The sequence below is a fragment of the Elephas maximus genome, chromosome 7 (assembly GCF_024166365.1).
Source record: "Elephas maximus indicus isolate mEleMax1 chromosome 7, mEleMax1 primary haplotype, whole genome shotgun sequence".
NCBI classification, from domain to species: domain Eukaryota; kingdom Metazoa; phylum Chordata; class Mammalia; order Proboscidea; family Elephantidae; genus Elephas; species Elephas maximus.
In genome coordinates, this window is record NC_064825.1 from 120,141,709 (window position 1) to 120,152,499 (window position 10,791).

Below are 10,791 nucleotides of genomic sequence, written 5' to 3' on the forward strand. Positions count from 1 at the left end.
AAAGTTGAATGTTGAAGCCTCCTATTATTATTGTGGAACTGTTTATCTCTTTTCAAAGCTGTTAGAGTTTGTTTTATGTATTTTGGTGCCCTGTCATTGGGTGAGTATGTGTTCATCATGAATTGAATTATGTTCTCCAAAAATACGTGTCAATTTGGCTAGGCCATGATTCCCAAAATTATGCACTTGTCCACCATTTTGTCATCTGATGTGATTTTTCTATGTGTTGTAAATCCTGCCTCTATGATGTTATTGAGCCAGGATTAATGACAGTTGTGTTAATGAGGCAGGACTCAATCTACAAGATTAGGTTGTGTCTTAAGATAATCTCTTTTGAGATACAAAAGAAAGTTGCGAACAGAGAGTCAAGGGGAACTCATTACCAACAAACAAGAAGAGCCCAGAGGGTGCATCCTTTGGATCCAGGGTCCCTGTGCTGAAAACTCCTAGATCAGGGGAAGGTTGATAACAAGGACCTTCCCCCAGAGCCAACAGAGAGAGAAAGACTTCCCCTAGAGCTGGCACCCTGAATTCGGACTTCCAGCCTCCTAAATATGAGAAGATGAGCTTCTATCTGTTAAAGTCATGCATTTATGGTATTTCTGTTATAGCAGCACTAGATAACTAAGACAGTGTGTATTATGGTTATGTCCTCTTAATGTATTGATCCTTTAATCATTATTTAGTGTCCTTCCTTATATGTTATGGTGGGTTTTTCTTTCAAGTCTATTTTATTAGAGATTAATATTGTCATTCCTCTTTTTTGTGGTTATTGTTTGCTTGATACATTTTTTACATCCACTGAGTTTTAGTTTGTTTATGTCTTTGTTTCTAAGGAGTGTCTCCTGTCAACAGCTAACAGATGGATCATGTTTTTTTATCCATTCAGCCAATCTCTGTCTCTTTACTGGTGCATTGAAGCCATTTACATTCAGTGTAATTATTGATAGGTATGAGTTTACCTCTGTCATTGTGTGTGTGTGTGTGTGTGTGTGTGTGTGGTTTTGATGGTTTCTTTGTTCTGTTTAATTTTTTGTGTGGAATTCTTTTTGCTTATGTATTTTCTTTTCATTTCTTTCATTATTGTTGATTTTGTGTTTGCTGAGTCTATGTTTTTCTTCTTTTTTATTTTGATGAGGAGACTTGTTAGCTTGCTTTTGTTTGCCTTGAAATCTACCTTTATTTTTTTAAGTTTAAACCAGGCTTTTATTTCTTGATATCACTTCGACTTCCTCTCCACATGGAAGTTCTATGAGTACATTGTTATTCCCTCTTTTTTTGTTTTGACATTGTTGTCATTTACATATTGACTTCTCTGGTTCCCTATTTTCAGTCTTTTAGCTTTGTTTCATTTTGTTTTTGTGAATTTCCTGTTGGGTTAGTATCTGGTTGATCTGTCCTGTGTCCTAGTCTTGGACTGTTGTCTGATGGTGTTGGTTCTCTTATAAGAAGACTTCTTTTGATATTTCTTGTAATTTTGGCCTGGTTTTTACATGTTTCCTTATAATTTCTGTTTATCTGGAAATGAGCTAATTTTGCCTTCATATTTGAGAGACAATTTTGCTGGATATATAATTCTTGACTGGCAATTTTTTTTTCCGTCTAGCCTTTATATATTTCATTTCATTGCCTCTTGCCTGCATGGTTTCTTCTGAGTAATCAGAGCTTAGTCTTATTTGTTCTCCTTTGTAGGTGACTTTTTGTTTATCTCTGGTCATTCTCAGGATTCTTTGTCTTTGGCTTTTGCAAGTTTGATTATGATATAGCTTGGTGACTTACATTTGGGGGCTATCCTGTATGGGGTTCATTGAGCTTCTTGGATAGGTATCCTCTTATCTTTCATAATATTTGGGAAGTTTTCTGCCAGTAAATCTTCAACAATTCTCTCTGTGTTTCCCATTATCTTCCGCTCCCCTCTTTGTTCTAGTAGTCTTATCACTCATAGGTTTTTCCTCTTGATAGTATCCCACATAATTCTTAGACTTTGTTTTTCTTCGTGCTTTTCTCTGATTTTTCCTTAAACAAATTGGTGTCAAGGGATTTATCTTCAATACCACTAATTCTGACTTATGTTGTCTCAATTCTGCTCCCATGACCTTTTATTGAGTTGTCTAATTAAGAAATTTTATTGTTAATCTTTTGGATTTCTAGTTGCTGTTCGTATATGGTTTCTAGCAGTCAGTTTATTCTGTTGTTTTCTTGTATTATTTTCCTGAATTCTTCTATTGCTTGCCTGTGCATTCCATGGTTTTTTCTATGTTTTGCCTGATCTCCTTCTTGATCTCTTGGGGACCTCTGTATATTAGTCTTTTGAATTCTTTATCAGGTAGTTCCATTGTCTTACCTTCCTTTGGGAGGTTTTCTGGTTCTTTATTTTGTTTGCTTGCTGGAGCCATCTTGTCCTGCTTTTTTATGTGATTTGATATTGACTGTTGTCTCCAAGACATCAATAAATTATTATGTTTATGTATTTATTTATTGTATTTTTGTTTACTGCATCCTGAATTTTTTATTAGTTTTGTTTTGATATAGCCAAGTAGGCTGGGCATGTGTTGCTACTCTTGTCATTAATCTTACATCATCGAAGGTCTTATCTCCTGTCTCCAGGTGGTCTGAGCAACTACTATGTGTGAGCCCGTGAGTCTATTCACTGTCCTTGCAGGGATGCTGATGATGTAGGTGGCATTTTTTTGTAGACGTGATATATCTGTCCTGATGGTCTCCTGGATTTGGGTGTATGGGGTATTCTCCCTGATCATTGGGTTGGGCTTCGTGAGTCTGCTCTGCTGCTTACTGGTTGCTTGGGGTCCATGTGCCTGTGTGGTTGGTCACTGAGTGTGTGATAAGGAGTCTCTCACCTATAGTCCTGAGCTGACAGGGTTGCATTGGGGTATTTGGAAGAGGCACTGGTCTCTGCTTGCAGTGAGGTGCAATGTGGGGGACAAAGTAGGAGGCTGTCAGCTGCCTGTCACCCAGATCAAAGGTGTGCCCCTGTCCAAATACAGCAGGTAGTTGGGGTGGGGAGTAGTTTAGCCAGTCATTGGATGCCCAGTGCTCTTAGCTGGAGGAGTTGGAGTTGGCCCCTAATTGTCAGGCCCCTGGTGTTGGTGGGTGAGGCCCCTTTTTAGTGGATTAGGGGGTTTTGAGTGCCACAAATCTGCAGCTCCAACTTGGCTGCTGCAGGTGAAAATGGGCTTCGGGTGGATGTCCTGCCCATTTTATCCTAACGAGGGCATGCAGTACTGGATCGAACAGCAAGGGGCTATAGGCCAATGCCTATTACTGAAGCTTATCTTTCTCTGACTCTTTTCTAGGTGAGTAAACAATTATTCCATCCAGTGCCTGTGTGAGTCATGTCTTTTTTTGTTCACTCCACTACCTGCAAACTATAGAGTCGGTTACTATCTGCGACCTGGTGGCACTCCCCCCATAGGTGGTAACAGGTGTCATTTGCTCAACAGAGATAGAAAAAGAAGGCATGGGTGCAAAGTCCTCTGCATAGTTTTATCATAGAATTGAGTTCATCTGAGGATCAAAATAAAATACATAATTGTTGTGTTTGATATTAGCATATCAAGGAAGGTTATGATTATTGCTGTTAAGTATGGCAATCTTACATTCTCTATGAATGTTTAGAATCACTGGAGTTAAACAAACCACCAGCATGTATGAAGAAATTTTGCAAGTTGAATCATGTAGGAAATTATTTATAGTGTAGTACTTTGTCTATTTATGATTTGCTGAATAGAATTCATTCCATTCATCACTTGCTGCTATATGAGAAATCATACTAATGAAAAAAATTAAGATGGTTCAATATGACCCGCCCCCCCCATTGTTTGGTTTCCAAAAAACTCATTCCTATAAAAGAAGAAACTGCAAGAATGTGATTAAAACAACAACAAAAAAAAAGCAAAACAAAGCATAAACAGCTTTGTCTCATGATACCCTGCAAAATTGTTTTCTACAGAATTATATTATGGGTAATAAACTGTAAATATTAGTGAGTCAAGTGTATTGACAGTCTCGAAGCTTAGTTTTTTCATCCATTCCTTAGTTTAACAAATATTTGTTGACAAGTTAGCATGAACCTGGCTCCCATTAATATATTGGAGGTGAAAAAAAAATATGCCAACAAAAAGCAAATACCTTTAACAAAAAATCCATATCACTTTTCCTTCATTTTGGACTCTTGGAAGTTTTTCAACTAAAGTAATAAATAAGATTATTGTGAGTTTTTATTCTGATTTCCCAACTGGTTACATTTACCTAATTTAAAAAATTTCCCATTATTCTGTATAAGTGTGCACATCGGATCATTGCATATACTTTATTCACGGGATTTTGTGTGCACTTGTGGACATATATGCTTGCACCAGCATATGGTGGAGAATATGTGAATACATCTAATGTCATTAAAATAGTCTTTGAAAAGGAAAACCCACATATCTTCATGTTCCCCATTAGCCATTCTCGTTTATGCATTACATTTCTAGACATAATATCTTCTTTTTTCTAGACAACAGACTTTTGAGGAAGTGAATATATCACCTTAGTAATTAAGTGCATTGAAGGCCTTGAAGTGCGAGCCATTGCACAGAGAAGATCTGAAGGGAATACACTGAGTTGCTGTGGATTCTGCTATGTTAAAATGTTAAACCTAGAGAGAATTTTGCCTTCTCAATAACCTTCTTGAATGCACTGTGTACATCCTTGTTCCTCAGGCTGTAGACCAGACGGTTCATCATTGGGATGACCATAGTATAGAACGCAGATGCTTTTTTGTCCACGTCCATGGAATGACTGGAGTTGGGCTGCATGTACATTGAGATGCATGTCTCATAGAAGATGGAAACTGTAATCAAGTGAGAAACACAAATGGATAAAGCCTTCTGATATCCTTCAGCTGAGCGCATCTTTAGGATGGTTATAAATATGAATAGGTAGGATATCAAGATAGCCAGCATACCAGAAAAGACAGTGAAGGTTGCTGCAAAAACAATAACAATCTCACTAACATGTCTGTCAGAGCAAGAGAGAACCATGACTGCTGGAACATCACAGAAAAAGTGATGGACCACATTAGACATACAGAAGGAAAGATGGAATATGACCCCAGTGTGGATGGAGCCATTAAGGGAACCACCAAGATAGGAACCTATAACGAGTCATGCACACAGAACTGTTGTCAAGGTGGTGGTGTAATGCAGAGGTTTACACACTGCTGCATAGTGGTCATAGGCCATTGAGGCCAACAGGAAATTTTCCACAGTAGCGAATCCTGCAAAAAAGAATATCTAAGCAGCACATCCATTGTAGGAGATGACATTGTCACCTGTAAGGAACCCAGCCAATGCCGTGGGAGTAACAGCTGAAGAGTAACAAAGGTCTACCAGTGACAAGTTACTGAGGAAAGAATACATGGGAGTGTGGAGACAAGAGTCCCACAAAATCAACACCACCACCCCCAGGTTCCCAAGCACATTGATGAAGTAAATGAGAGTGAACATTATAAAGAGGGGGAACTTAAGCTCTGGAGCATTGGTTAGTCCAAGCAGGATGAAGTGAGTCACTTCTGTTCTGTTCTCCATTGATGTTATTTGGGACTCAAAAGATGCCCTGTATCAACAAGGAATAAAAGAACAGACTGTTAAATAGAAAAGAGATTGCAGTGAAATTGAATTGTATAAATATAATGTGTATTACATTATAGCAAAAACTTGTATTTCAAAAGTCTCATACATAAAACATGGGCTTGACAAATTTAGTGCACAAATTTTCTACATAGTTACTAGTTGTTAAAGCTGAACGATCTTCTTGGAATGTCTCCTGACTTTTAAATTTTATAAATTCTTACTCTGAACTGTAGAAAATGCAATAACTAGGCCAAGATGACATGTCAGGAATGATATGAACTTCCAACTCAGTTTTCCCAAGCCTAGTGAAAACTTTTCTATCACTCACATGCTCACATTGCTCTAGACACTTTATAAGCAGGTTCATGTACTTCATTCAACAACCCTATGAGGTTGATTAGTTGTCATCCCCATTTAACTTATGAGGAACAAAAGGTTGAGTGATTTATTCAAATTTACAGAAATATTACTGGCAAAGCCATGCTAAAGATCCAGGCACATGTACTCTCAATGGTCTTAACTGAAATTTAATCAAATTGCATTTAAGTCAATTTAAAAGTATTCATTGCCTCCATTAGTCCAAACCCTATGTTTGGGATAACACAGTTAAATAAGTGAGAGATATACGGATAGGATATATGGAGGTTAACTGCAGCAGTAGGGACATGTATGCCCAGCAAGGACATTCTGAAGGGAAGACATAGCATTGGGAATAGAGGTTTGGTACTGTTAAAAGGTGCATATTAGAGCCCCATTTTTCCATCTATAAAATAAAAATAGTAGTGAGACTTACTTCAATTATTATTGTGTGAATTAAATGAGATAATGCATAAAAGACAATGTCCAGCATGGCCTGATTAGTGTTATTTTTGTTGTTCGGTATCACTAGTTGTCTCCAACTTATAGTGATCTTATGTGTAACAGGACAAACATTGCCTGATCCTGCACCATCCTCACAATAGTAGATATGCTTGAGTCCATTGTTGCAGCCAATCATTTAGTGTCTCTTACTTCTTTTAACCCTAAACTTTATCAAGGATGAATCTTTCTGTAAGGTTTGGTCCCTTTGATGACATGTCCAAATTAAACAAGATGAAGTCCGTTCATCCTCTCTTCTAGGGAACATTTTGACTGTACTTCCTCCAACACAAAATTTCTCCTTGGTAGTCCACAGTACATTCACTATTCTTCACCAATACCATAACTCAAATGGGTCAATATTTTGGTCTTCCTTTTTCATTGTCCATATTTAATGTGCAGTATGATGAAAAAAAATTTTTTTTTATGACGTGATTGAACATACTAAGGTTTGGGTCAGGTGCAGCTTAGTCATCAAAGTGATGTCTTTGCTTTTTAACACTTTAAAGAGATTTTTTGCAACAGATTTGTCCAATGTAATACCTCAGCGTTAGTGTTAGGTATAACATCAGGTGTAATATTAGGATGTAATGGTGGCCTTTATGTTGGTTTTACAAAAGGTAGGTGGTGACATACAGTGTTCTAAAATATGTGAGAATTTTTAACATCTGGTAGCCTCACTCATCTGGTAGCCTCACTCATCCACTTTCCTTTCTTCACATGCTGGGCCCTCTGAGATATTCTATCCCCCTAGTGTTTCTCATTGCCCTTCAGTCCATATGCTGGCTGTGCCAGTATTTTGGCGTGAGCTATTCTTTCATTTAATTTCTAGGTTGAAATCTATACGTTAACATGAATTGGAAGAGTCTCCTTTTCTTGAACTAATTCTTTCTCTTAAAATTGTCATCCCATAGCTGAACCACAGAGATCAAAGTTTGAAAGCTCATAGGCTACAGATGCATTTTCCTATATACCTTTTTAGCTGGTGCACTCCATGTTTTCAAATTTTTTGTTTGAATCTTTTCTTGTACAGGCACAATATTTTACATTTTTTATTTGAATTTAAAGTCCTGGGTAGGACATCCATCCCCAGCTAACCACTCTGCACCGTCTCCCTCCTAATCCTTTCCAGCTTTATTTTGCAAGCCTGGCCCATAAAGTTGTTATGTTTGCCAATCTTTAACACATAACCACTTTAAGCATAAATTATGTACAATAACCAATGATAATATATGTAGGTAGACACATATATTTTCAATTAATCCACAGAATAACTGAATTTATGTAGTGTTATTATTCTTATTTTGCCAGTGAGGATTAAAGAAACTATACTATACAATTACATAGCTAATATGAGGAGGTCTCGAGTTGAAGGTTTAAGCCCAGTTCTGAACAAATAAAGCGACTGTGTTATTTAGCCATCTCACTGTCAGTATTTATAGACACGCTAAGGGCGAGATTATGGAATAAAGATAAAACTGGAGTATGGATCTTGTTATTCAATTAGGGCTTTTTTATTGTTTAAAGAAGTGTCATTTTACTTACATTTCTTTTTTGCCTTCTTTTTTTCGCTTTGTTTTTAGCATTCAGTTGGAGCTGTTTATGTTTAGAGGCCAACAAATAGTGAACATGATGAAACTACCACCTATCATTCATTCTATTTTTTTTTCTTATATTTTGGGAAGCAACATGATGTTTCATAAATATGACTTAACTCTGTACTAATGGACATTTTGACATTTATACCCCAGCCTTACAACACTGATTTAAAAACGTGTTTAAAATATCTTATTCTGGGATCAAAAATCTCATATTATATCTAACTTCCTCACTGCTTTTGCATGAACGTCACTACTCATTGAAATTGTACATGAAATAAAGAGCTTACCTTGATTCCTGCTAAAAAGAAAACAACAATTCTGAATTGTGAGTTTGAAATCAGAAATTCAGCCATGGGATAATGCATTGATACTATGAGAGAAGCTCTGTCTCTCAGGTGCTGGTCAAAAGTTTCCAAGATCTTTAAGGCAATAAAAGATGGAGTAAAGAACATTAACATGCAGTCAGGATGGATTGAAGTCCTGCGTATATACCAGGCATTCTTTCTCTGCTCTTAGAGTGGTCACTAAATCGCTTTTTTTTTTTTTTTTAAGACAAACATAATAAAATGGATCTCCCAGATAATTCACAGAATTATAGTTATGAAGAGCAAATAATTATCATCTCTGGGTGGGTTAAACCATATGAACGATCTCCAGTTGTCTCTTCTCTTGCCATGGTGACTGAGAAGGCAGCAGGCTCTAGCAGGCTCAGTTACTTATGTTAAACCCTGTAACTTTGAGTGACCTTGTGTAACAGGAGGCCTCCCTTCCCCAGACAGTCTGCGGGATGAACTAGTAGCAGCATAAGTTAAAATAAATCTGCAGTAGGCTCAGTAATGGTCTCCAGAGAGACTAGGTCCTAATTCTTGGAACCTGTAAATGTTACCTTACGTGAAAAGGACTTTGCTGATCTAGTTAAAAATGTAGAGATGAAAGAGATTACTCTTGATAATATAAAACAACTCATGAAGGAGATATTATTTTCAAGTAATTGAGTATAATTTTTCTTTTGGGGTGTTTACCTAGCTGCGTTTGGAAGACTCAGTGCAAATTCTCAGTTTAGGGGTAAGTTGCATGAATGGCTACCAAAGGAGTTCTGTACACAGTCTGGTCTATCCAGTTAATGTCACATGGAGTGATGTTGTGATTTTAGAGGCTAATGCATGAAAACCAGGAGGCAGTTATAAAGACACAGAGCTCTCAGGGGATGCCCTTCATGGGGGCACCTACAGCTTTTCATCTCAATTTTCCATGGAAAAGCAATTATACTTCCCTGGGGAACTAGGTTCAGTGCAGTGTGCACACTTGTTTGTGCATTACTTATTGTCATTTCTTCCTTTTTCCCCCACTTCTAATTATGCCAAGAGGAAACTTTCTGCAGTGGCAAAGACTGCAAAGAAAAAACATCTGAACAACACATGCATTGTAGGATATGACTTTGTCTCCTATGAGGAACCTAATCACGACTTTGGAGTGACTGTTAAGGAGTAACTAAAGTTCACTAGAGAGAGGTTACTGGGGGGAAAAGAGCATAGAAGTATGTAAGTGAGAGTCCAAAAAAATCAAGCCAGTCATCCCAAAGTTCCCAACCACCGTGATGAGCTACATCAGGATAAATATAATAAAAAGTGGGATCTGCAATTCTGAAGCATTGGTTAACCCTAGTAGGATGAATTCAGACCCCTCTGTACTGTTCTCTATGGATGCTGTTTGGAAATCACAGAATGTTCTGTAGCAATGACAATTGAGAAACAGAGTAGTAAACAAAACATAATAGTGCAGACATTGAAATGTATAACCACACTGTGTGTTATTTTATTATAGCAATAATTTATTCTTCAGTGTTCTCCAGATCTAAAGCATGAGCACGAAAACTCAATTAGGTGGATAATTTATCTATAAGTTACATACTGTTGAAGCTGAAGGATCTTCACGGATCACCTATCAAAGTTTAATTTTATATTTAAGTAAATTGAGTTGCAGGAAAGAATATGACTTATCCAAGGTCACATGCTTGGAATGAATTGATCTTCCAAATCTGATCTTTTGAGTCTACTAACAGCTTACACTTCTACAGCGCTCACATGCCAGGCGCTTTATATGTATTAAAAAAAAAAAAAACTGTTGCCATTGCGTTGATTCTGACTCCTAATGATCCTATACGACAGTGTAGGACTACCCAATACGGTTTCCAAGGAAGGACTGGTGGATTTGAACTGCCGACCTTTTGATTAGCAGATGAACCATTAACCACTGCACCTTCAGGGCTCTTTGTGCATATCAAAGAATCCCTAAACCCACTGCCATAGGGTGAATTCCAACTCATAGCAACCCCGTAGTGTTCACAAGGGTAAAAATCTCTATGGAAGCAGACTGCCACATCTTTCTCTTGCAGAGCTGCAGATGGTTTTGAACCTCGAATATATCAGCAACAAAGGGATAATTTATTTAAGATAACACAGGTGTTAACAAACAGAGGCAAGCATTGGACCAAATCAGAGTTGTTACCAACTTAAATGTTGTTAGGTGCAGTCGAGTCAGTTCCAAATCATAGTGACCCTATGCACAACAGAATGAAACACTGCCCGGTCCTGAGCCATCCTTACAATCATTGTTCTGTTTTAGCTCATTGTTGCAACCACTGTGTCAATCCACCTCGTTGAGGGTCTTCCTCTTTTCGGCTGACCCTGTACTTT

The 10,791-nt window shown here is 37.6% G+C and overlaps 1 pseudogene; it reads right to left on the reverse strand.

Annotated features, from left to right (window-relative positions):
• Positions 1-4,646: 4,646 nt before the first annotated feature.
• LOC126080849 (olfactory receptor 5B3-like) lies at positions 4,647-5,594 on the reverse strand (annotated as a pseudogene).
• Positions 5,595-10,791: the final 5,197 nt, after the last annotated feature.